The sequence below is a fragment of the Anser brachyrhynchus genome (genome assembly GCF_964034855.1).
Source record: "Anser brachyrhynchus genome assembly, chromosome: 11".
Lineage (NCBI taxonomy): Eukaryota > Metazoa > Chordata > Aves > Anseriformes > Anatidae > Anser > Anser brachyrhynchus.
Window position 1 is genome coordinate 6245100 of NC_137706.1, and position 24155 is coordinate 6269254.

At 37.6% G+C, this 24155-nt stretch overlaps 1 protein-coding gene across 19 annotated transcripts in view; it reads right to left on the reverse strand.

Moving 5' to 3' along the window:
• Positions 1-24155, reverse strand: part of OTUD7A (OTU deubiquitinase 7A) — a 149752-nt gene that overhangs the window by 41296 nt on the left and 84301 nt on the right. For 16 of the 19 annotated variants that reach the window (XM_080608063.1, XM_080608065.1, XM_080608064.1 and 13 more), the window contains 2 exons: positions 13419-13555; positions 1701-1853 (listed from right to left, as the gene is read on the reverse strand). The gene's annotated coding sequence lies outside the window, so the exon portion shown is untranslated. Of the gene's footprint in view, positions 1-1700; positions 1854-3013; positions 4865-5578; positions 5716-13418; positions 13556-15001; positions 19581-24155 lie in introns of those variants that run through there. The other 3 variants (XM_080608053.1, XM_080608054.1, XM_080608055.1) reach the window with 3 other exon arrangements.

Consider the following 24155-nt stretch of genomic DNA (forward strand, 5'->3'; position numbering starts at 1 on the left):
CACACTAAGAGAAAGCTGCTCCCAATCCAATGGCTATACTCCTGTTCACCAGTGCAAGTCAAATGGTTCTGCCCAGACTGACAGCTCGAAGCCCTCTCCAGAGATATTATGAGACTGAGCTCCCATCACTTTCTGGGAAAAATGACAGCATGACTTTTTGCAGAACTCCTGAAGCATCATAATCAACTCTGCACCAGGCTAAGACCCAGCCTGTACAAACCATGACCTTTCAGTACCTTTTCACTTTTGTGCTGGATTCCCCCCCGGCCCCAGTAAATCTCAGCAAGACTCCCACAAAGTAACTGTCGTGGAATATGCTGTACATTGCTTTTTAAAAAGAAAAGCTTAAGTGTATAAAGGTGCCGAGTATAAACTATTTGATTGTCATACATAGAGTCAATCACAGGTAAGCAGCCTTCCTCCAGTAAATGAAGTCCCAGTTCTACAGAGTACAACAAACACCGCAGCTGAGGATCAGGTCTACATCTAACCTCCTCTAGTGTAGTATTTCTATAGCTCAATCTTCAATGGAGAAATCATCTCCACGATGTGAATCAGCAACAAATAAAAGCACTATAAACTCTTGGTCCAACTGAGGCCTGGCTGGGAGACGCAGAAAGGAAAGGCCTGGCAGGATTTCACTCTTCTCCTGACCGATGCAATTAGAGCACTAGTTAATGCAGTTAGTGTACACAAAGGTCTTTACTGCTTTTACTCAATATTTCTACCTAATGCCAGCCCCAACCCACCCATCTATCCAGGGCTTTCTGAAGTTCTGAAGCAGTTGCTGTGTAATACCAGCTCAATCACAAGAAAAAAAAACACAAACATTTTCCCACTTCCTTGTCCAGGCGACAAGTCCCAAGGCTAAGCGATGCTCTGTTTCAGCATCTTGCTGCAAAAACCAACATGGCACCAGTGCATCACCGTGCCAGGGGCCTGCAGGGGCTCTGTGAGGAGAGGGGGGCTGCCCTGGGCCACACACAGCCAGCTGGGGCCAGCACAGCAGCAACCCAGGGCAGGGCACAGCCAAGCCCGGCAGCCACGCCGTGGTGCCTGTCTGCAAATGGTCCCGCTTTACATCCAGTTAGAAGGTTGGTTTTGGAAGGAAGAGGAGAGAGAACGAGGTGATGTTACTGTAACTTAGCAGCTTTGCTTTATTGACAACCAATACTGTAGTTACGGTGCAATTTTCTCTCCTGTGTTTTTAAACAGTCTGGCAGTTTTAAACAGTCTGTGTTTTTAAACAGTACTTACCAGGGTGCTCAGAACCACCTTCACACCCATCAGGAAGCAGATAATTTCTTGCCTCAAGTGAAGCATAACACAATGTTGGCATGGGAGGCTTTGTTGCCAAATCCAGGGCTAACAGAAACATCTATCCTATTGGAGCTTGTACTTGCCTTTTTTCTTTTTTTCCTGAAAAAAGTGAACTCTAGCTTTCTAGGCAATGTTCTCTCTGAATAACAAATAAAAATTAAAGCAGGTGCTTCAAGAGCAGCTGGTGCTAGACATGCTAGTAAGACAGCTGACGTTCAAAACCGAGTTATGCTAAAGGTATCTCTGTACTTCTACTCTGCCTGCATTGCTGTGGAAATAATGCAAAGCAAAGCACACAGGATCAAGTTAAATGATACATACTTAGGCAAAAGCACGGGTCTTACTTCCAAGCTTGTTATTCATTATTGGTCAAAGTTTACCTTTAAACATGAATTAGATCTTTTCTGTTAATTCCTCCTCACAGGCTCAGCTGCAACTTTGCCAGGTGCCAATGGTAAGGATGAGCATGGAGGTTTCCTACCAGGAACAGATGATACTGGCTCTTGCTTGTAACACAGCTACAGAGAAATAAACTGTGGGAGGAAAAAAAGGTAAACAGTTGATTTCGCTGTTCCCCAGAAGTAATGCAGTCCTTTCCTAGTCCATTTCTTACCCTCCATATGAACATGAGGGGATGTACAACTCTGCAGAGAGCACCTCCCTACCAAAGCTGTTCCCCCATCCCGTGCTGTAATGAAACAGCACAAGGGATCCCGGAATGGCTTCCCGATTGCCACTCTATGCTTTGGTCCCTTGCAGACATGGCCGATGTTGTACTGAAGTCTGCATGCCCCCCAATGCACGCACATGCAAAACCAGACTCCTCTGATGTTTGATTTTGGTGACATAGCTCGAAACCAGCAAGTAACAGGACTTGTCTAAAGTGCATCATATCAGTCCAATAGACTTCCTTAAAGTACTGCGATGAGGGGGATATAGTTGCCATTAGAATACTAACCTGGAGGATCTTACAAACTGACAGGTAAAACATGACTAAGTCCTGTGATCCCTCACTTTGATCAGGCTGACAGCTGGCATACTAGCCAGTGTCCCAGCTGATGGTTGTTAACTTATTCAGACAAGTTAATTACCTGATTATAGTCAACCTTAGAGACTGGATCCCTTAGCAATTGCTTCTTTCTGCAAGTACGCACCCAGAAAAATATCCTTCCATCTCAGGAGGAAGGGGTCCTCACTGTCCTCAGCCATGAGGACTGTGAAGTCCAACTAATTCAACATGTCAAGGATATGGTTATGTTTTTCATTAGTAAATCAGATTATACTGCTGTCAACTCTACCCACTTCACGGCTGGCCCTTACATTGGTACCTCTGTATGTTTTATACTTCTACTTCGCACTTCTACATTTATGTAATTTATACTTTTATACTAATTATACCACCATATCATTACATTGGGGCTGCAATAGGAATAGCAGGGAAGGTGATCCTTTCCCTCTATTCAGCCCTGGTGAGAAGCATCTGGAGTGCAGTTTCAATTTCTGGCTCCCCAATACAGGAAAGACATGGACAGACTGTAGCAAGTCCAGTGAACAAACTACACATCTGGATCACCATGAGACAAGAGAAACATTTCTAATAGTTAACAAAGACAAGGCAGTAACAGAAGGAAGTCTAGAAATATGGAAAAGGCTACTCAAAACACAATGCTGGCACTTGAACAGAGAGTATTACCTTAGTGGATCATGGCCAAATTTGGCACCAAAGCTTTGTAGCAACTGAAGCCTTTTCTCTGTTTCAATACAACTGCAGGACAATAACGCTGCTATTATTTGATATACAGACTCATGCACAGATCCACTATACTAAACAGAACCTAACATCCATGCAAAAAGACCACAAGAAATGTGATCCAATGAATTTCCTTCCCAACTATGAGATAAATCGTAACCAGCATGATGGAAACATATGGATCAAGCTAAAAAGAACCTGCTGCAGGTGAATGATATAAAGCATTAGTTAATTTCAGATACTAATCAGAAGTGGCTCAGTAGTATAATGACTATTGATTTAAAATGCACCAGCTGGGCACTCAAGGACAGTCCCAATGCGTGGAGGCCAGACTGCTCATAAAATTTGAAAACTGAAGTGCCTATCAGTCCAAAGAAGTCAGTTCATGAGTTGCCTCAATATCGCTTTTATTTCAATATTTTTAACGTTAGAATTGAAAAGACATCCCTTTAGCAGCTGAAAAGAGAACTGAGCCCCATGCATCTATGACATCAGCCAACACCTCAAAATTGCCTCATGATTACATGCCCGCCAGAACCCCGTCAGTAACCAGGCTGACAGAAGCATGTTACTCTTCACCCATCCCAGCAAAGGTTATGTAAGCTGCCTGTGAAGATCTTTTGTACAGATGAAGCTCCTTCTGCTAATGTGTATATAGAAAACTGGTTATATCTGTGCATTGACAGCTGATGAGATTGCGTGTAACAAAGCCAGAGACAGCACTTGCTGTTTTACTGAGAAACAACAATAAAAAATGAAATATTATCCAGGTACTATGATACAATGATAAATAGCTTTACGGTTAGAAAAAATCTACCTTGTGTTAGGTGCTAAGGAACCACACCCGATGGAGACCTCTCAAATCCATGACAGTGCTGAGGAACAAAGTTTCTAGCTGAACACTCCTGTGCACTAACACTATACCATGTCTCTAGGCTCTGAGTCCATGTGCACTAACGCTACACATCTCTAGGCTCTGAGTCCTCCAGCTGTGCTTAGAGCACCTGCACAAAAATATCTATGCTATTTAATTTCCCCTGCTACTCATCAAACCTAAATTAACAGCACAACCCGATTTAATAGTGTTTATTCAGACAGATTTGTCTATAAGATGGAAGGGTGAATGCAGAAACATGTTAATGAATGCCGAAAACTTAGAACTGACCCACTGCTGATTACCTGAAGTTAACACTGGCTCATCGGTTTGGGCTACTTAAAGATGAAATAAGACATGCAGGGCTGTGCTTAGCGGAACTGGACTCCTGCACAGTTTCCTGGCAAATTCAAAATTTCAGCAATGCTGAATTAAGCACATAAGAGACAACTAAAATCTCTGCTACACGTGCAACTGAGGAGAAATCTGCTATGGAAGCTCATTCCTCGCACATGGGCAATGCCTCCCAAAGTCTTTACAACATTATAAACGGGATGCAGTACTACTAAACCCATAAAAATAAACAGCTTTATTAAAAATAAAATTAATTAAAATGAAGTCTCTAAAGGTCAAATACTAGGTCTCCTAAATACAGCAATATTTTGCTGTACTAACTATACAAACTGCTTCTGTTTTTTATTTCATTCAGCAGATGTTACCATTTCAAGTCACAATTAGCACAGAAGCAGGTGATCTGGCTGTTACTTGAACTACCACACCATGAAAAAAAACTTTTACAAAAATCCCAACTATGCATGCTCTACACTGAAAACCTTCAGAGTTGGTATGTTCCTCCCTTTATACATTTGAACTAGCCCTATTTTTATTTTTTTTCCCCCCGGGAAGAGCTGTTTTCTTAGCTCTCTGGGATTTAAAGGGGGGGGGGGGGGGGGGGGGGGAAGTCTTTCAACAATTATTCTCTTTGCCAGAAAACTATTAGCTGTGAAAACACATCCAGATGGAATAGATTGCTAAGCAAGAAAAGGAAAGAAATTCTGAGGAAGCAGGCAGGCAGTGACTCAGTGTGAGCTGGGAGCTCAGGACCAGATGGCGACCAGACTCACTGTTCTCACCACATGCACCACCTCTCACCTGCAAAAGCACCACCACCACCTTTGCTGCTGGTGGCTAGTCGAAGCATCAATGCAACTTACACTTGAAATCCAACACACCCTTGGAGCAGATCTAACACACTTCCATATTACACCACCTGTCAACAAGCAGCACTCCTCTCGTGGTAAAGGTATCGGCATACATCTATGTTTGCTGTTTTCCTTTCACATGAGTCACATATGATAAATGAAGAGCACTTTGTACTGAATAGAGATGGAAACTATTTGACCCTCAAAGCACAATGGAGACCTTGGCTTTCTCTCACTCTGTAGCCAAATTTCGGCCCTAAATAATTCTGTATTTATACAATGCAAATACAAGAAGTAATGAAGGGGAAACATTTGTTGCATACTGTAAGAAAGAGCATTTTGAAAGGCTTTAAAGAAGAGGGACAGGTAGGTTCTAAATGTTAAGATGGGTGAATAGGACCTGAAATCAAGTTAATAGAGTCCCATACATACCTGATCTTTTCTTCCCCTTGAAGTACCTGTCTCTTAAAACAGCCACTCCCACTCTTGGAAGTTCAGCCTTCATCTGAATCTAACTTTGACCTCTTCAAAATCAAAGCGCTTTATACAGGTACACAATATAAAAATCCTTTTCTTTTTTCCAAACAGGTGCAAAGAAATACGGCTAACTAATGAAATAAAATCAAGTATGTTGAAACAGAACCCACGCCTAAGGAATACAGATAGCTGTTGACACAGAGGCGAAGAAGCGAAAGGAAACAGTTCAAGAATGGACAAACGTTCAGAAAGACAATCACTAAGCTGCAACTTAAATCTTCAAAGGGCAAAACAAGCATCTCCAGCAATACGCCTGAACTCAAATCTGTAGGAAGCCAGTGGAAATACACAGACTGCTTTAAGCCCATTCTGTTTGTCCCCATCCCCACCTCCCTCTCCTTTTTTCCCCCCATTTTTATTTCCCTCCAGTGCGACGGAGCTAAATAATACCCCATTAACATACTCACTCCTCTCAGCTGGTCTGGCAACACACAGGCTAAGTGCAGACCCCTTGTGTTGAATGTTCATGCTCCTTTGATTTTTCAGTAGTTAAGTCAGAAAGACCCCATTTGCGCACAGCTCCAGACTTTGCAAGTAATTCTTCCTGACATGACATATTTGATGTAGAATGTCATAATTCTACCACCTTGACAATATCATTAAATTGAACCAATGCACCAAATGAGGTAATTTTTATTAGTGAAACATCTAAATTCTTTGAATTAAGGTTGTGCTATTTTTCATTCTTTTCTGCATGTAAAATGTATCTACTTACAGTTTCACATAGACTTCATTTTTTTTTTTTTTAGTAAGCCAGAGATATTTATTAGGTTATTACATTTCTAAAGCTGCTCCACTTTTCATTAGGTAACATTTTGCCAAACGTTCATATATGAAATAAAAATTATTGAGCAAAAAACTGTAATTAACCAAATCCATTAGATATTTGTTTAGAAGCAGAACACCAGCTTTAAGATGACTGGTATTTAATGTAAAAATACAGCTCTTAAGATTGTCTGGTATGAATAGCATTTATATGTGAAAATAAATTGTTTAAAGTGTTTGTCAACCAAGTAAAAAGTGATTAACTATAAAGATACAGGACCTGTTTGAAATATAGAAAGAAAAAATCTGCCAAGAGCAGCTGAAAGGAATTACACTGATTTTATTTATTTTTTTTTCAGCAATCAAGACACAATTTTTAAAGTAACGAATAGTGCAGTATGCCTACAGGAACACTGCCACATCCCAAACATGAAACAGCTCCCTATCCTTTACGTGGGTTAACTTCAACACTATTTTACACAGACTGACTTCAATTCAGTAAACTTCTTGTCAGCAGCATAACACTTCAATCACTTTTTTTTTTTTCCAGTGTTTCCTGAATAGCTGGGGACATTTATCTCTAAGCACACTGTGTGTATACAGATATACACATAGGCAGAGATAAATGTCCCCAGCTATACACATATACATATATACACATGATATAGTCAGGTCTGCATCCAAGATGTACTTAAAAAAAAGAGAATTATACACACAAGCATGCTTCCATTTTGCAGTATCCAAAATAGAACTAAAAGGTAAAAACAAAAGACAGATATTGGCAAAGCCTCTTCTGGAACACTGAGAGCAAGTTCAGTAACTCAGAAATCACTTCAAACTGAAACAGATGAAATGAAAGGCTGCAGAGCATCAGAAGTTAAGCATTTCATCTTAGGACAAGTGACCCAAAGAGCCTGGCTTGCAGAGCCTAAGAAACCACGGTAGAGAACTGGGTAACTGTTCCTCATAAATGCATCAAACCACAGGAAAATACTGTCCAGAAATAAAGGCAGGGCTCCCAGTGACAGAAGCACTGGGAAAAAAATATTGAATTATTTTGTAAAAATAGGGCTACAGAAGTGCACATAAAGTACAACATAACATTCTGAAGTAATATGAAACCAGTCCGAAGAACTGGGCAGTTTTTGTGCAATCCTGTGGCCTATTTTTTTTTTTTTTTTTGACATTTCTGAATAAGCTGAGTTTCTAGGTAACCCTTTTAGGGGTTATTCTCACAGGACCATGGATTAAGATGGTCTACATTCCAACATTAAAACAATTTCCAAATGAGAAAACTCTGTATTGAACCTTTTCCCTTGCTCTGGATAATTTCCACCTGAAAAATTATATAAGCAAGTTGCTCCCATGTAGGAATTTGCTTACTTCTGCAGTAGATTACATACATACAGAACAGATATAGGTGTATATATACAAAGAGAATATAAGATTACAAGCGCGATTCTTCCTGAAAATGAGTTTATATACTCATTTACACTGGTGCAAAACAATACCTTAAATTTACAGCAGTATTTTATATCCTTTTGTCAAAGGGGGCAATGATTACACATGAAGAACTGGTGTAAGAAAAAATTCTTCTCCTCCCTAGTTTCTCTTTTTCTAACTAGCAAATGTGTAGTTTATATTAAAATATGGACTATATTGTAACTGTTTGTTTTGTATGTTTAAAGTAGAGTATATAATACAACCTATCAATAAAAAGATGTGTGATCACTTAAACAACTTCAACTTAGTTGACAGGCTGTTTTTTTCCCTCTGTAAAAAATTTATTGTCCCTTTTTTTAAAAAACATGCCTGTAGTAAAATATGTAAGCACTACCTGTATGAATTCAGACATCTTTGCCATGATGACTGCGACTATATTTATACACACACGTGTATATTTATAAATATCAGTACATAACCACAAAGCTAAATTGTAACCCCATTTAGTTTTTTGGTATGAAACAAGCATGGCAAATGTATAGAGGTCTCAGAGTTAACAGCTGACATAACAGCAACATTATTCTCTATGTCTACCTTTAAGAGGAACTTAAGGCAAGTCAACCTTATTTTCCAGAATAGGTGTCTTGTTTTCTTCCTTGTCAACAAGATTGCTATTATTTTCTTATAAGAAATGAAGAATGAATACATTTTCCAGGGATAAGAATAACTGCTAAAACATTAGACTCTAGAATTTTAATTGAAATATTGGTTCAAGAAACCCGTCACTGAAGGAAAACTGCAGAATTCCCCAGGAGCTAAGCAAAGTGCATGCAATGATAAAAACTCAGTTTTATAAAACTGTAACAATATGGTATAAACTGAAAACATAGCCTGAGTCACATTCATCTATGCAAATCACTGTAGTAGTGTTTCAAAAAACCACAGAACCATGTGCTTTGCCTTTTTTTTTCCCTTTCCCCTTTGGTTAATTAGTATTTAGCACTTACCTTGGTCTTCTATTCAGGACACTGTTATGAGTTAAACAGAATCTACTAGAATAATCTCGTTATTGAAATGATCACACTAATTCATCTGAAAACTTCTGTTTCTGAAAAAGTTAATGACTTTGAATTAGTCTCACATTTGACAATTGCTCCATTGTTTTTTTCTTGTTTATTTAATCTGGAAGGTTTGAATTTGGCACTGTAAGATCTATATTTGTTTAAATAGTAGTGGATGAATACCTCTGTATGAAAGCCCTTCATAAATTCACAACAGGCCCCTTAGTTCTTCTCCATGTATATGTATACTTACGGTTAAATTAATTTTAATGCTTGCAGAAAGAACAAGTTATTTTTCTCGGTCCTTTGAATTCAAATGGGTCAGCAATTTGACAACTACATTTAACAGGAATCTGCTGTTAGCTGGGATTTCAAAGGGGTTTTTACCTGTCAGTAAGAATCTAGTATTCAGACTGTCACAAGCCATGTGTCATCTGCAGATGAGTGTATTACCTAACCAATGCACTAGAGTGATTATCGATATTTATGTATTATTATTTCTATAAAATATATCCTTGGAAGAATCTACCATACTGATTATATTAATTCAAAACTCACAATATTAATTCAAAACACCACAATACTGATTTCTCAGGAGGAAACTTCAGCAGTAACTACTTTCCCAGAAAAAAAAAATCTTTAAAAGTGTATATTTTTTGCATATATTTGTCTAAAAGACTAAGAGTTGTAAGTGCAAACATGTAGAATAAAATACACTCAATCAGGAAGCATGATTTTTTTTTTTAAACCAACTAGAAAATTACCAGAAGGAAGAACTCAACTTCAGAGAAATTCCAAAGCAGAAGCTAGATAATGTAAAGTCTTATAGATTTCCAGCCTGACTGGTGACAGCTGAGCACAACATACTGCAATTCCCGAAATATAAAAGGAGAAATTATCTGAAATGTTACTCAACAGCATATCTAGCTATATGAAGAAAGGTGTACAAATCTGTATTTTTTTTTTCTTTTATTTATTTATGACCATCCAATAACTGGAAGGAGGAAAATAAGTACATGGAGTTTGGGCAAAATCTGTGTCAAAGAGAAGGTGGAAGAGGAAAACCCTAACATCACAGTCTAATAAAACACACAGAAATCAATTCAGACATGTGAAGGTAGGTAGCTAGTGCTACTCTACATATCACACAGTAACTTCTGGGTTTCATCTGCTGCTCCACTTTTACCTTCACAGAGCCTCCAGTTTTACCACAAAGATTAAATGCAGTTTTTAAGCTTACAGTTAGAACATATCCTAAAGAATTAAATGTGCATGTATTTACATACACACACTTCTCTTTTATTGGAGGTGAAGTAGTTACAAAGTTTGCAGTCTGTTTAGTATGATTGGACCTGTTCTGCTCACAGAACTCCAGTGAAAGATGGTGTTCAGGAAATGCCTTTGCACAAACTACTATTTGACTACCATTTAAGCTATTGAATATTTCTCCAAAATGTTCCTGAAGGCCTCTGTACTGAGCTTGGAGAACCAGCTCCCCACCAGTAGACATGGTAGAAGAAACTAAACCTGTTACAAACATATATATATAAACACACATATATAAACTGTGCGTATAGACGTGTGCATGTGTATGTTGAAAAACTACTTTTCATTAATATTATTTATATGTTCTTATCGTAAGATGCTTCAAGTCACAAAGACTTTCATTCAAATTAGCTGCACCTTACTGCGTTCTGCTGTCAGAATGGCAAATCACTCCACTAAGAGACAATGTGTAATTGCATTATAAAGGGGATGTATGGTCAACACTTAAATACTATAAGAACCACTCAGTTCTGCAAAATCTAATAAAAAAAAAAAGCTTTAAAACGTTGCTGAATGGTTGAGAGCCTAACAGAGGATGTAGCTACAGCGATGAGTTAAACGGCATTAGCTGGAATAGCCAAAATGGTAACAACTACCTAACATACAGTAATATGCATTAGACTTGACAGCAAAGTCAGATCTTTATAAATTAGTTACAAAACATTTATTCCCAAAACATGTAAGACGACAAGACAACATTTAGTGACTAAGACAATTATTGGCCACTTTCTTTCTTAAAATACCAGCGTTACAGGAATAAAAGGTGAAAAAGAATGACTAAAAAAAGCTCCAATCAGGCATTACTACTAAGGTTTTGTCTACGCAATGAGACACAGGAAAATCAACCCAAATTAATTTAACTGGATTTGTCCAAGTCCATTAAATTTCTTTGCAAACACTTCCATCTGGGAATAAAAATGTGGCCTTAATTTGGTTTGGCTCATCTTGCCTTTGAAGTGGATTAAACTAAATTCACTAGAGGCCACTTAAATAACGAATGGGAGAGTGCACACAGACACTTGGTGGGATTTAAGCTGTCCTCTTTACATTCCTACATTTAGTTTACTTGCATCAATTCTCCTTGGTATATTGTGTAGATGAGCCCTGAACCAATATATTTGACACAGAAGTGGAAAAATAGACAATGCGGGAAGCTGTGCTCAAGAATCCTCAGTCAACACAATGACCCCCCTGTGGGAATCTGCAAAGTACTATTATCCAAGAGAAGAGAAAGACTGTTCACTTTCAGAAATACTATTTAAAACATCTACTACTCGTTTGTTTATTTGAATTCTTTGAAGCTACAACTATTGATAAAGGACTCCATTAAATCATCATTTGAGAATTATTTAAGAATTAGAGGTTAGGACCTTATATTTTAGGCTAAGATAAAAAGAATGTAGAAAAGAAAGACTGAAAAGATCATGCTGTGCTTAAAAGCTGTCACACTCCCACTGAAGAAACAACATCGAAAGCTAGAAACACTCAATACATTAAAGTACCAGAGTCCCCTCAAACCACCTCCAGTCACTGACAGCAAGGGCCCCGAGAGATGCTTTACCTGCACCGTGCCACTGCTGACAGCCTGGCCAAAAGCACAGCACCAGCCCCACGCCAGATGCGCGCGCAGCGGTATTAATTCACCTGGTCAGGCAGTGTTCCTGCCACACCGTTCTGCAGGAACACTTTTACAGTTTTTTCACAGAACCTCAGAAGCATTTCGTAACACTATGGTGTTATAAAGGATTATATTCTCAGAGGGAAAAACCATCATACATAAATGAGAAATTCATGGAAACAGGTCTAGACCTGAAATAAACCAACAAGCAGGAGATAGAACCTTTCCGGGTAAGGATCCTCCACATCCCCCCATCAATATTTTTTCAGGATAAAACAACTTCATTGCTGTGATGTTTTTGTATTCATACAGATAAACAGATAAAGTGCCTGAACATAAGACAGTTACGGCATCTCCCTTACTTTACTCACAAGTCTTCACGGTGTTCTAATTGTATTCTGGCAGAAGGCAGCAGTGCAAGAGATAAACGTAATGCCGCTGATAAAAATGGAAAGTTCCTTAAACAAAGCTCCATTTTAAGTCAAATTCAAGTATCAATTATTCTTTTATATGGGAGAACGATAAAGAAGTAGGCAGCACATTGCACCGTACTAGAAATACAATTTGAGGCGTCTTATTAAATGCACAATTTCATTAAGCAACCTATATCTCTTCTACTAGAACGCATCTCTACAGAATATAAGGAATTTGAATGTGGTAGATTTTCTCCTCATTTTGAATTTTTCATTTATTTTTGTCTCACACATTTTACCTGATGTGGCTACAAAAAAAAAATTGTTTTCAAATACTTAACTTATTCCTCCAGATTTCATCCTTCTTTCGGATAAAGAAGGTATCCTGGCCAAAGCTCTAAATGCACCATTTTCTCTAACATATACATACTACACACTCTGCAAATACTCTGCATGCATACAATTTACTTCATTATGTAAAAAAAAAAAAAAAAAAAAAAAAAAAAAAAAAAGAGCAAGATACCCAAATAACCATTATTGGATATAGCATGCAGTTTCTTTAATTTTAATTTTTATTTTTTAAGTTCACATTGCATTAAAAATGCAACACTTAGGCCTGTAGGCACCATGAAATGCAAGCAGCTCAAAAATCAACACAATGAAAAACAGCATAAACACTTGCTGTTTCTTACATTTTGAGTTAAATAGCCCACTATTTCTACATTGTGAATTCTAAAATTGTCATAGCAACATGAATCTGAGTCTTCATTTACAATGCAGATAATCTTTTCGATTGTGTTATTCATGCATAACCCCATATCGTCTGATTTGCTATGTACTGCAGTAAACTTCTACTGGGGGCTGCAGGGAGAGGAACAGACTACACAGGTATGACGCACTGGCATGAAGTGGTCAGGAAGTAGCTCAACCTCAACCTCTGCTTTACAGCAAGTTATTTCCTCCAATACTTTCATTTAAGAACAAACAGCTGCTGCTGAAAAGCCAGACTGCTAAGATTAGTTCTCTTGTTACGGCTGCTTGTTCTTGAGCCATAAATAGATACACAGCAGATTAGAGCTACCTTTAAGCAAGTTTTTCATTTGACTTACTTTGAAAAGACTTTAAATAAGATTTCCTTGAGGCAAGTGTTGGATGGGTGTTATGCTGCTGGTTTTTGGTGAGGAAAATAATCCATTTTTGCCACAGTAGAAGGTATGAATAAGCAAAATTGTGTCCCCTGAGAAATCTGGAAGAAAAAAAAAAGAGAATATATTAATCATTGCATTTATTCTGCACTGTTTGAATGGTATCTATCATTGTCAAGAACCAACCTCACCTTTGACACCAATAGCCTAATGGATACACTACTATCAATGCAGATAAATTACTGTGTGCAATAGTTTGCATTAAACAGATTACTTGGGCACAACTCAGAAAATGAAGAAAAGTATGAGTTATGAATGTAGAAAAATATCCTAATGGCTACCCTACATGAAAACGGTATTTCTCACTTAAAAAATCCTCAGTTTATTTTATTAAGATTCATCAAATACAATTTTGTAACTTTTTTTCTTCTTGTCTGTTGTATTTTTCTGCATAGTGATCCAATAAACTGAAGAATGTTCCCCATATGACCACAATTTGGTCCATGAGAAATATATGGAAATTTAAGTATACAGCATAAAATTATTATCCATGAAAAGGTTCAGGCTGTAGAGTAACCTCAGCTGCAATTATTTTTATGGGGACAAATTTAATTCATCTTTCTACATTTGCTTGGTCCCTGCAATAACTTCCATGGGAAGTTAGCAAAGAAAACAAGGAAACACAGATTAAGGATGTTACGTAAGTATTTCAAAAATCAACCGAGGCCAGATAACCGTGTTCTTCATTAAGAATGAATGCTCACAATAATTTTCTCATTTTTTCCCTATTTTTGTCTGATATTTGGATGTAATCACAGCCAAGGTGCTGAAGAAGCTTCCTCCACTCCGCCTCAGTTCTGTAAGACTCACATGTAATCTTTGCCCTAAACTCAAAAAGGACCTAATTATTCAATTCTTCTGAAACAGGACCAAAACACTTCCTACCATCTTCTCTGTAGCTCAGGACCAGCAGCACAGTTCTGAAAACCTTTTCCACTAACACTGTGTTGCACCTGGATTAGCAGTTCTCCACAAAGACTCAAGTGTGCGGTCCCTTCCATTACTTTTGTTTCAAGCATGGAATTTGAAGTAATTTAAGGAGAATACAAAAGCTACATCAACTTGGTTCTTAGTTCTAGTAAGGCTAGGCTCATTCAGCATAAGTTCTATATTCAGAACAAGGCTTACCTACAGTTACATTGATTAGCAGTTCTTTGCAAGGATGGAATTTAGTTCAAACAACATGTGAAGGATACATAATGCCTAAAAATAATGAAGCAGTATTATTTAAGAAGTGTGACTGGTAACACACCCTCTGAAGAAAGATCTGTTTACAGTACAGATAGTCACTATCACTACTCAGGTCTTTCTTAAATAGAAATGACAAGTTTCAAAGAACTGATTAGTCTAGCTTGTGACCAACAATCACATGCAGCCACAGTTACACCGGATAAAAAAAAAATGTCCCTGGCAGTTTAAATTAATTTGTTTGAAGGACTGCTAGAACTCACAAAGCTGTACCAGAGTTGACTTACAGAAGTACCTACAGAAGGTGGATTTGCAGTGCCATCTCTGACAATGAACTGTTTCCAGCAGAGGCAAAGCTTCAGATTGTCTTGACTCTGGCTATTTCTTCAGCTAAAAATGCTGTTGAGGAACCAGCCTTGACAGGAGGAGGCAATGGAGTCTGCCACTGACAGGTGTCAGGCAGCACATCTGGGTTAACTTCTGTGCCTCTGGTTTCAGTATGATCTGCTCTAAAACTGACTGAAACTTCCAGCTGGTGTTTAGTAGCCTCTGAGGATGCTAGCAGTGTTAGTCCAGTTCGTATGAAGAGCATATGAAAGTTTTATACAGCTGTGAAATATTAGTATAGAAATTACTGGAGAAGACGTGCTAAATATATATTTTTGAACCTTGTCAGAGACCTCTCACTCTCTAGTTAGAGATATCTCGACTGGGACAATGGGAAGAGGTGAAAACTTTCTTCACTGAAGTACCAAAACAGCAAGCTTGGTCACTTGTCATTTTGTCATGTTATTAACGATTTCATTTTTTTTTTGTCAAGTAACGACACAAAATGTGTTGTTTTTTTTCTTCTTTTTCTTTTTTTTTTTTTAAAGGCAAAAGAAGTTCTGTACTATTATAATTCTGTTTTCTTTCACACTGTTTCTTCATGTTGCAACTTCTTCAGACTTAGGCCTATACGTATTAGCGAACTATAAATTACACTTCATTATCATGCAAAAACCTAGTAACATAGCCATTGTGAAACTATCTAGTGTTGAAAATGGCTCTTCATCAACATTTTAAGAATACATAAAATGCTCTAAATAGCAAGAAAATCTTTCTTTCATTTAGTCAAATCAATTTGGTAACATTCTAAGTTTTCTCTCACTGCAAGTAAGATGTAGCTACCTCTGCAGTCATAACAATTGTCAACCTCTGCCTTTTAAATTTTTACTGTAATTCAGACAATTTGAAAAGTAATAATAATCAATTAACAGGACATTCAGGCTCACCAAGAAAAACTGGAAGCTGATGCATCAAGGAAAGTGTTACAAGGAAACACAAAACAGTAAATAACAACAACAACAGCAGCATTGGCAACTAACAGATGGTCAAATTTGATTTAAAAGAGGTGCAGCCTAATTTTCGAGAGCTGTTGAGTATTTCTGAATAACTTCAACAGATTAGTGGATATTCAGTGTCTCTAAGAAGTAGACCATTAGTTCTAATTGTCATTGTCATCACCACCTATTATTAAGTGCTATGAAAAGCAGGACACAGTTGGAGTTAAATATTAGTGTGTGAAACAGGAAATTTAGGAAGCCAGAAAAAAATGGAAATTGCTATTGATTGCAAAATAAGCCTGGAGGTGGGGAACAAAAACCCTCCACCACACTGAATATTAATGTCTACGGGCAACAGTCAAAGCAAATAATAAAGGTGCCTGTTTTGTTGTTGTTTTTAACATATGTACCAAGCTCACATATAAAAACAGTGCCTGTAAACTTAAAGAACAGTCTCCCACGAAAAAAAATGCTCATCATAGACTACTAGACAAAAAAGGAGGGGAAAATACAAAAGAATTTGTATTCCCCTTGAGCCTAGTTATCAAACCTGATGACAACGTCACTAAGGAATTAGAACTTGTTCTGCATAGCTTACTGCAAGCTTCAGCACACAAATATCTTTCAGTTCAATCTACTGCAAAATGAATTATTTTTATATATATATATATATATATATATTTAAACCTATCTTAAACATTTGGCTCCTTTTTACATTAAAAAAGCCCTAGAAAAGAAACTGGAATAGATCATCATGCCTTAAAAAAAAAATCAAATCATTGAAGCTATCCAAAGCGACATTCTCTTTCACAAGATTTATTATTCTTTAAAGACATGGATCAAAACGTGTGCTTAGCTACTGATCTGAAACTAAATGCATAGCAAAGCTGACTGGGAGTTTGAGGGTTGTTGCTGTTTATTTTTAGAAAAAAAGGTATTGTCACTTTGGATGATATACACTGTCATTTCAATAGAAATTCTTCGAAGAAGCATGGCACAAAATTCTTCTTCCCGACTAGCAGGACTGCTTATTCGGCAGAAAAACAAGGAAGAATTCCGTGACTCCTGATTCCTAATAAAAAGATGTGGAGGTGGAAGAGGGATGATTTCAAAGATTATCTATAATTACAGTTGCAATTCAAACAAAGTACAAACAGCTGAGAAGGGGCCAGTAGGGGGGAAGAGGAAAGCTATTACACGAGGTGGGGAGTTGGTCCCACAATACAGCAGTAGTGTTTGTTACAGCAAATGCTCAAACAGGCAAGACTGTGGATCACATAGAAGAGGAAAAACAAGATTTTGCTACAAACCATGCTCTTCCATCGTCTGCAAAAAAAGCAACTAATTGGGCTGATCAAAATGGTGGCTGAATGAGTGACTGATCAGAGGGCGAGAAGCAGAGAAAGGGGATAACTCGTTCATCTGCTTCATTTTGCAAAAACCTGTTTGGAAAAAAATGTTTTTGCTGTTTATGTCAGTAAACTTTCTACTAAATCAGTCAGTTTGCCAGACAGTGACCACGTGCAATATTTCCTCATCAGAGTCAGCTGTTCTCTTATTTACAAATGCTTTGGAAAAAAATCTTTTGATTTTCACTCTGCTGAACCAGTCACTTAACTGCAAGTGTTCTCCATTTCATGACAGACAGAACAAGCTGATTTCTTGGAGCTGCAGTCAGTTGACAGAAAAGCAAACCTATAGTTCATAAGGCTTTAAAATGTAAAAGGTACAGGCTGAATTTTATTTAGTTGGTAATAATTTGTTTTTTCAAGCACTAGCATCAAAGGAGAAATGGTACTGTCAGGAAAATAAGGATGTCACTACCTTCAACTAGTCACATGTTTAAGCTTGGATCTGAATTAAGCTCACACCTCCAGTACTTGGCTTTTAAGTAATGCAGAGATGTATCTAGTTATATGCAACATAATGCACACCGGGTAATATTTTCTTACATGCAACAGCAATGTTTTCTATGATTAGGAACTCTAAAGACAAGATCCTTCCAATATTGTGAACTAAAAATATCACCTTCACAAAGAGATTTGATCCAAAAGAGACTGAGCTGCAAAAAGCTTCCCTGGCAACTTCCAACAGCCCTGACTCTGACCTGAGATTTTTTTTATTTTTACACAGCCTATGTGATTGAATAGTCTGCATATACTGACATCTGTTTGATTAAATTAGACTGTCAGTCTCCTAAAGTAAAGCCATAGCCAAAAGGCCCAAAATTACATAAACAACCTCCAGCAGAGGAACTGAAAATCTGGCTCTATTTTCTCTGTAATTCAAATGGTAGAACGGAAAGCTCTGAGAAGGATGCCCTCAAACAGAATGACATTCAGAGAATTTCTACTACAACTGCCATTGCTACTTACAGCAAAGCAGTCACCTTTCACATAACACCTTACCTCCTGGAGGCCAGACCCTGTTAGAACGTCACCACTGAAAACTGACCAGGGAAGTCTTCCTGACCGACCAGACCTGTTCCAAACCACTTCAAGAATTCACCAAGTGATGGAGTTCCTCACATTTTTCTCTGTCCTTTCTGTGAACACATCTATCCACTAAACACTATTGAGATGAAGACAGATGCATTTGTGCAAGCAACATCTTTGGTAAGGGCTTCATTTTCCATATGGAGACAAAAAATTAAGATTCTTAGTCAAGAAACCTGACTGAGGAAAGCACCTGAACTACGAGAATAATACAACACTTGGCCTTCCTGTCATGAAAAGTAAGTAGTAAAGTAATGTTCATAATGAAAGGATAGCAAGTAGGTCAATAGACTTTCACCCTGCCTTGGCTGAACAGAGAGAACGCAGAGCATGTATTGCTCTGGAGAGTGCTAATGGGGGTAAGGAAGAGCAGCTAGGAACTGCAGTCGCTCTTCTTTTCCTCCTCTATCTGTATTTCAAACCGTCTGAAGAAATAGCACAAAGAAGTAAAGATGAAATTTGTTTTTTAGTTTTTACAGCACTTTTGCTCTCACCTCTAGGCTTTACAACTTTCTCCTGGTCATGACTAAGCTGACGTGTATCAAACAGCACAACGTGAATTATTTGCTCTGAAGAGAGATAGTGAAGACAAAGACCTAGCTTCAAACATCATTTGCAAATTGTGAAGAAATAATGTCCAGCATTCTTGCAAAAGGACACTTTAAAAAAGAAAAAAAAAAAAAACACAACTTGTTGATTGTGGAAGCTAAAACAAGTTCATTCTGAAAGCACCCCAGAAGCTGCACTAACAGGCACAAGTGTGATAAGCAGCACGAAGTCAGTGACCTTCTGGGTTTACAAACGGCTCTAACTTTTTTCAGAAACAAGAACCAGTTCTTAACACTGCAGGTGAGGATCTCTTCAGTTTTGTCTGGACCCATCTATATACCTTCAGTTAATAACACCACACAGATACATGCACACTTTGAGGCACAGCTAATGTGAATTCACAGAATCAATTTGACATGTGTGAAACTTACTTGTAAAACCCTATCAGCTTCACAGGAAGTTTTTCCTGTGAGTAGCAAAAAGAAGGAAGCCTGCCTTTTTTTTTTTTTTTTTTTTTAAATCTGTCCTTTATACAGAGGCAGTCCAGAACCACGTGTACATTAGACCAGCCAGACAACTGCTGTCAAAGAGTGCAGAAATAAGCAAGGTTGTAATTTCCGTCTTTCTTCCCCAGCAGCCACAGACTTTCACAAATTTTTAAGTATTTTATTAGCTTACACAATTCTAACTATTTTTCAAATTGCACAATGGTTTCAGGAGAACTGGGAACGACGCATGGACAGATGGGCAAAGTCTCATGTGTTACTAATGGAGGCTAAAAATGCTTTACCCCTTTCATGACACTTCATACCAGTTCAAGGCTACATGCTTGTGAGTTTGCTGACATGACACTCTCCAATGATGTCTGAGTTCAAAACTTAATTTCCAGCTGAGCATAATCCTGATTTGCAGATCTTAAGGGCACAGCTGAAGGTTTACCCTTTCTTATCAAGTGATGGAAAAAGACACTGCAAGAATTTCAGAGTCCCTAGCCTCTGCCAGACAAATCAATACACAAGTGGAGGTGCGAAATTCACAGATGTAGACAAGGTGCTCCAGTTGCCCTCTGGAGTCTGCATTAGCTATTTCGGGAGCCTAGGTTACAGAAGATGGTTAAAGTCGCATTGTACAAATATTCTGTTATACATATTGCCTAAGAAATGCAATCAATTTTATAACATGTTGGATCAATTCATAGACATTCCAGAAATGACAGCATAGAATTTAAATATCTATACCAACAATTCAATACTAAATATACAAATTTTAGTGTGTCCTTATACTGCAAAACAAGGATATCATTTTGGGGGGGCTTGTTTTTCTGTGTGGAAGTTATTTTATTACTTTGTGTCCCCTTAAGAAGCCAGCTGTTAGCCCTATTTATCAGCAACTGCAAGACAAATTGGAGAACTTGACTCACTGGCTCAAATACATGGCATGGAAACGAACAGGTACAGTGAATCTCTTTTCACCATAGCACAGTTTACTAAACCAATTAATCAATTATAATCCCAGTTTTTATTCCTGCTTTTTTAGAAGCTGAACTTTTAAAGAAGAAAGCTATTTTGCATACAGCTTTGCTTGGCTCCAGCTTTCAAATACAATTCATATAGAGGCATATTGGGAATTCCCCCAGTGCTTGTCCTTCCTATACTGTAAACAACTTGATATAAGACATAAAGTAAACAGACAGCCATCTACTTGATTTTTACTGAGTCTTACTGCCCTCACATGTGCTTCCAACCTTCATTAACTTCCAGAGCATTCCTGTTTCACCAGAAGTACTGTAGGTAAGTCAAGTCGCATTCAAGAACACACGAGTGTCCCTCAGTATTTTACAGTTCTGTCATTGCCTACTGCAAAATCTGTTCTTGATAACCAGCTGCAACAACTAGCAGAGCTTCACCCAGTAAGAGATAAAGAGAAGAGACAATTGGCTTCCTCTTGGGTGGTATCTGCATTGTCTTGTACCATCATAACATCAAGCAATTCTAGCAGAAGCTTTAAAAAGCAATGAAAATTGATTGAAATGATTTCATTGTACAAATTAAAGTCTCTGTTAACTACAATTATTGAAAAAGAGTGCAAATTATTTTTATTTTCCGTATAAAAAGAAAGATCATTCTCCTCACAAAATAAAATACACCACCATAAAAAATATCGAATGTCTTACGCAACTTTTCAAGCAAGCTATTCCAATAAAACATTCTTTTAATCCTTGTCTGTTTAATAACATAAATAAGGCATTTGCTAGTTTATTAAATCACCAGCATGCAATTCGTTTTTATGAAACAGCAACAGTAAATAACTTAAGAACACAAATGGAACAATCACATCTCCCAGCCTCCAGTGAAACGATATATGGAACATAATTACATGCAGTACACATTTTGCAAAGGATGTTGACTCAGTTCCAAGCTTAGCAAAACGTGATCAGGAAATAGATGTCTGGAACTTAATTGCAGTGTTTGACCCTTTTCAGTCTTGAAGCCTACTACTTGCCAAACATCATTTCAGCCTGTAAGAGCGTTAAAGCTCCTCTACTCCTCTGCAAAGAATTAACTGTTCCATAGAGAGATTTTTTTAGAATGTCACTGGCCTAATTTACACTGAAACTTATTTTTGTTACTCAGAAGGATTTTATTCTCTGAATAATGTACGCAGAGATTTCTAACATCTATGAGAAACCAACCGCATCTGCCTTTGCTGCTTGAAATCTATGGAGGTAATTCAGGAGGAAATGTGAAAGGAGATGATTTACTCAACAAAAAAAGTTACTCTCTGCCTTCTCTTTCAATGTATCAGTCAGCTGCTTCTTCTAGCTATATAAACAGTACCAACTTATCAATCCATACACCCTCTGTCCCCACACGTTAATGAAACGGAGACCAGGTATGAATAATTTTTGTCCAATTTAACCGAAATTCTTTTTGTCCTCACAAAAGTAGTAGTTCAAAAAGTGTATTAATTTATAAGTAGTTGAATCTGACTGAACTTCAACATAGCCTGGGTTATATTCAGGTTCTGCATTGCTAAGAATTTATTACAGTGCCCTGTAGCATCTATAACAGATGACATTTTTATTTTGAACTGTTCTCATTTTAAAGGTTTAATAAATTAGAAACTTGGAGTTTCTAATTGCCTTATATGAAATTGTAATGCTTGTAGAAAGACAAAGACCGTATTTTCATCACCATTTCCTACATTATAACGTTATTACATGTGCTAACTGGCAGTTTTAACTTCTTCTGATCCTTCCTTCACTGTCTGAAGTGCAGTTTCACACTGACTACAAAGATGTAGTTATTTAAATAATAATAAAAAATAATAATAAAAGGCCATGCTCCCATCATCCACACTGCATGTGCTCCCTTCCCTACCTTGCACTGGCATTGATGCTTATCCGATTCCAAGGTAAACCAACTCAGGAGGTTATATTTGAAGAAAACTACACATACTTTAGGAAGATTTGTTGTCTTGGAGTTTAATTTGCAACAGTAGCTTGTCACATTTCTTGCTACGGAGTAAGGTATATTTTACTCTACTGCTAGTAATTAGAAGTATTTTATTTTCATGAGGGTTAAGTAAATGAGTCTAGCTCACACTGATGAAATAAATAACACAGCTTGTAAAGGCATATACCAGAGGTAAAGATCATGAACTAAAATGCTTGTTTTCTACATCAGAAAAAGCAAAGCGACACGTTTACACTGACAATATGTACCTCATACAATAACAATATTGTTGTTGTTACATAACAAAATTGTCTCAGAATAGATAGTTATGGAAATAACCAATCCAAATAGCAATTAAATCTCAAAATAACAGAGCATGGCCTGTAATTAAAACAGGCTTCTACTTCCACCCACATTAGGCAGAGCAGCCTGAGTATCCTCACAGAGCACTTAGTCTTTATTAATTGTATCTTAATGAGGATTCCTATGACAAATTCAATATTGAAATTAAAATAGACAATCAAATGGTACGTAGTTTTGAGTTAGCCTAAAATTAATAGTAACTGCCAAATGATGAATTCAAGAGTAAGCTGCCTGTTGTGACAGGTAATGTGTTCAGTTAACTGCAAAACCAAATAGAATGTAGTGAAACAAAATACTTCTCTAAACATACTTTAACAGGAGCCAAGAAATTTAAATAAAATGGAATAACATGCATCTCTTTTGCACTACAAGCTGTATCAAACTCCATCGGAAAATTAAAAATCAGATTTGTTTTCTGATAGCCACTTTCTCATTACCAGAAAGTTCTGGGACATTTCTTAAACCCCCAAAGAACGCAGTTTCTTTACAGCCTACACATGGTAGTTCGTTATGCTTTGGATGACACCATCACCAGCCCCTCAGGAGACAGAAGACTGCTGGGGCAGATGCGTAAAACAAATTAAAAGCTATCAGAACTTCCAATTCTTTGCAGAGGATGAACATCAAAGCAGTCAGAGTAGAGACTCACTCGTTTTATGCAGGCCCTGCTGATCTCTATTTGACCACTATCACTAACAAGATTTTAGAATTTTCTGGAGTCACTGCCCCAAATAAAATAATTACTTTTAAAAGATTAAAGAAGCCATTAACATGGATGGACTTTGCCTCAGCAATGCAATCTGTTCAGTGCTGGTGATCTGGCAAGGGCAAATAAAATTAGTCTGACAACCAAGGAGAAAGACCGAGACCGCTGGATGCTGGGTGCAGTGCCCAAGCCCACAAGGACTTTTGGGGTGACAAGAGTTCCAGATGGAAGGTTCTATAGGCAACACTTGCACACAGCATTTTCTCCACGACTGAACTGGATATTTATGAAATTCTCAGCAAGAATCTCAAAGGTTTACTAAAACAATTCTTAACCCTCAACAACTTGAATAAAAAACTGAGTTTCCACAGGAGAGGGTGTAGTTCAGAAAAACTTTGTGTTGAGCTTAGCGGTAGCTCAGGAGCCTTAACATAGTTTGGCACATCAAGTCCTACTTCTGAAATGGAGAAGCACCTGAAGAATCTATATGCTCCATATGCTCTAAGAAACATGCTCGAGTCCACTCGATATTAAATACAGCTTTTGTAATTTCTCTAGCT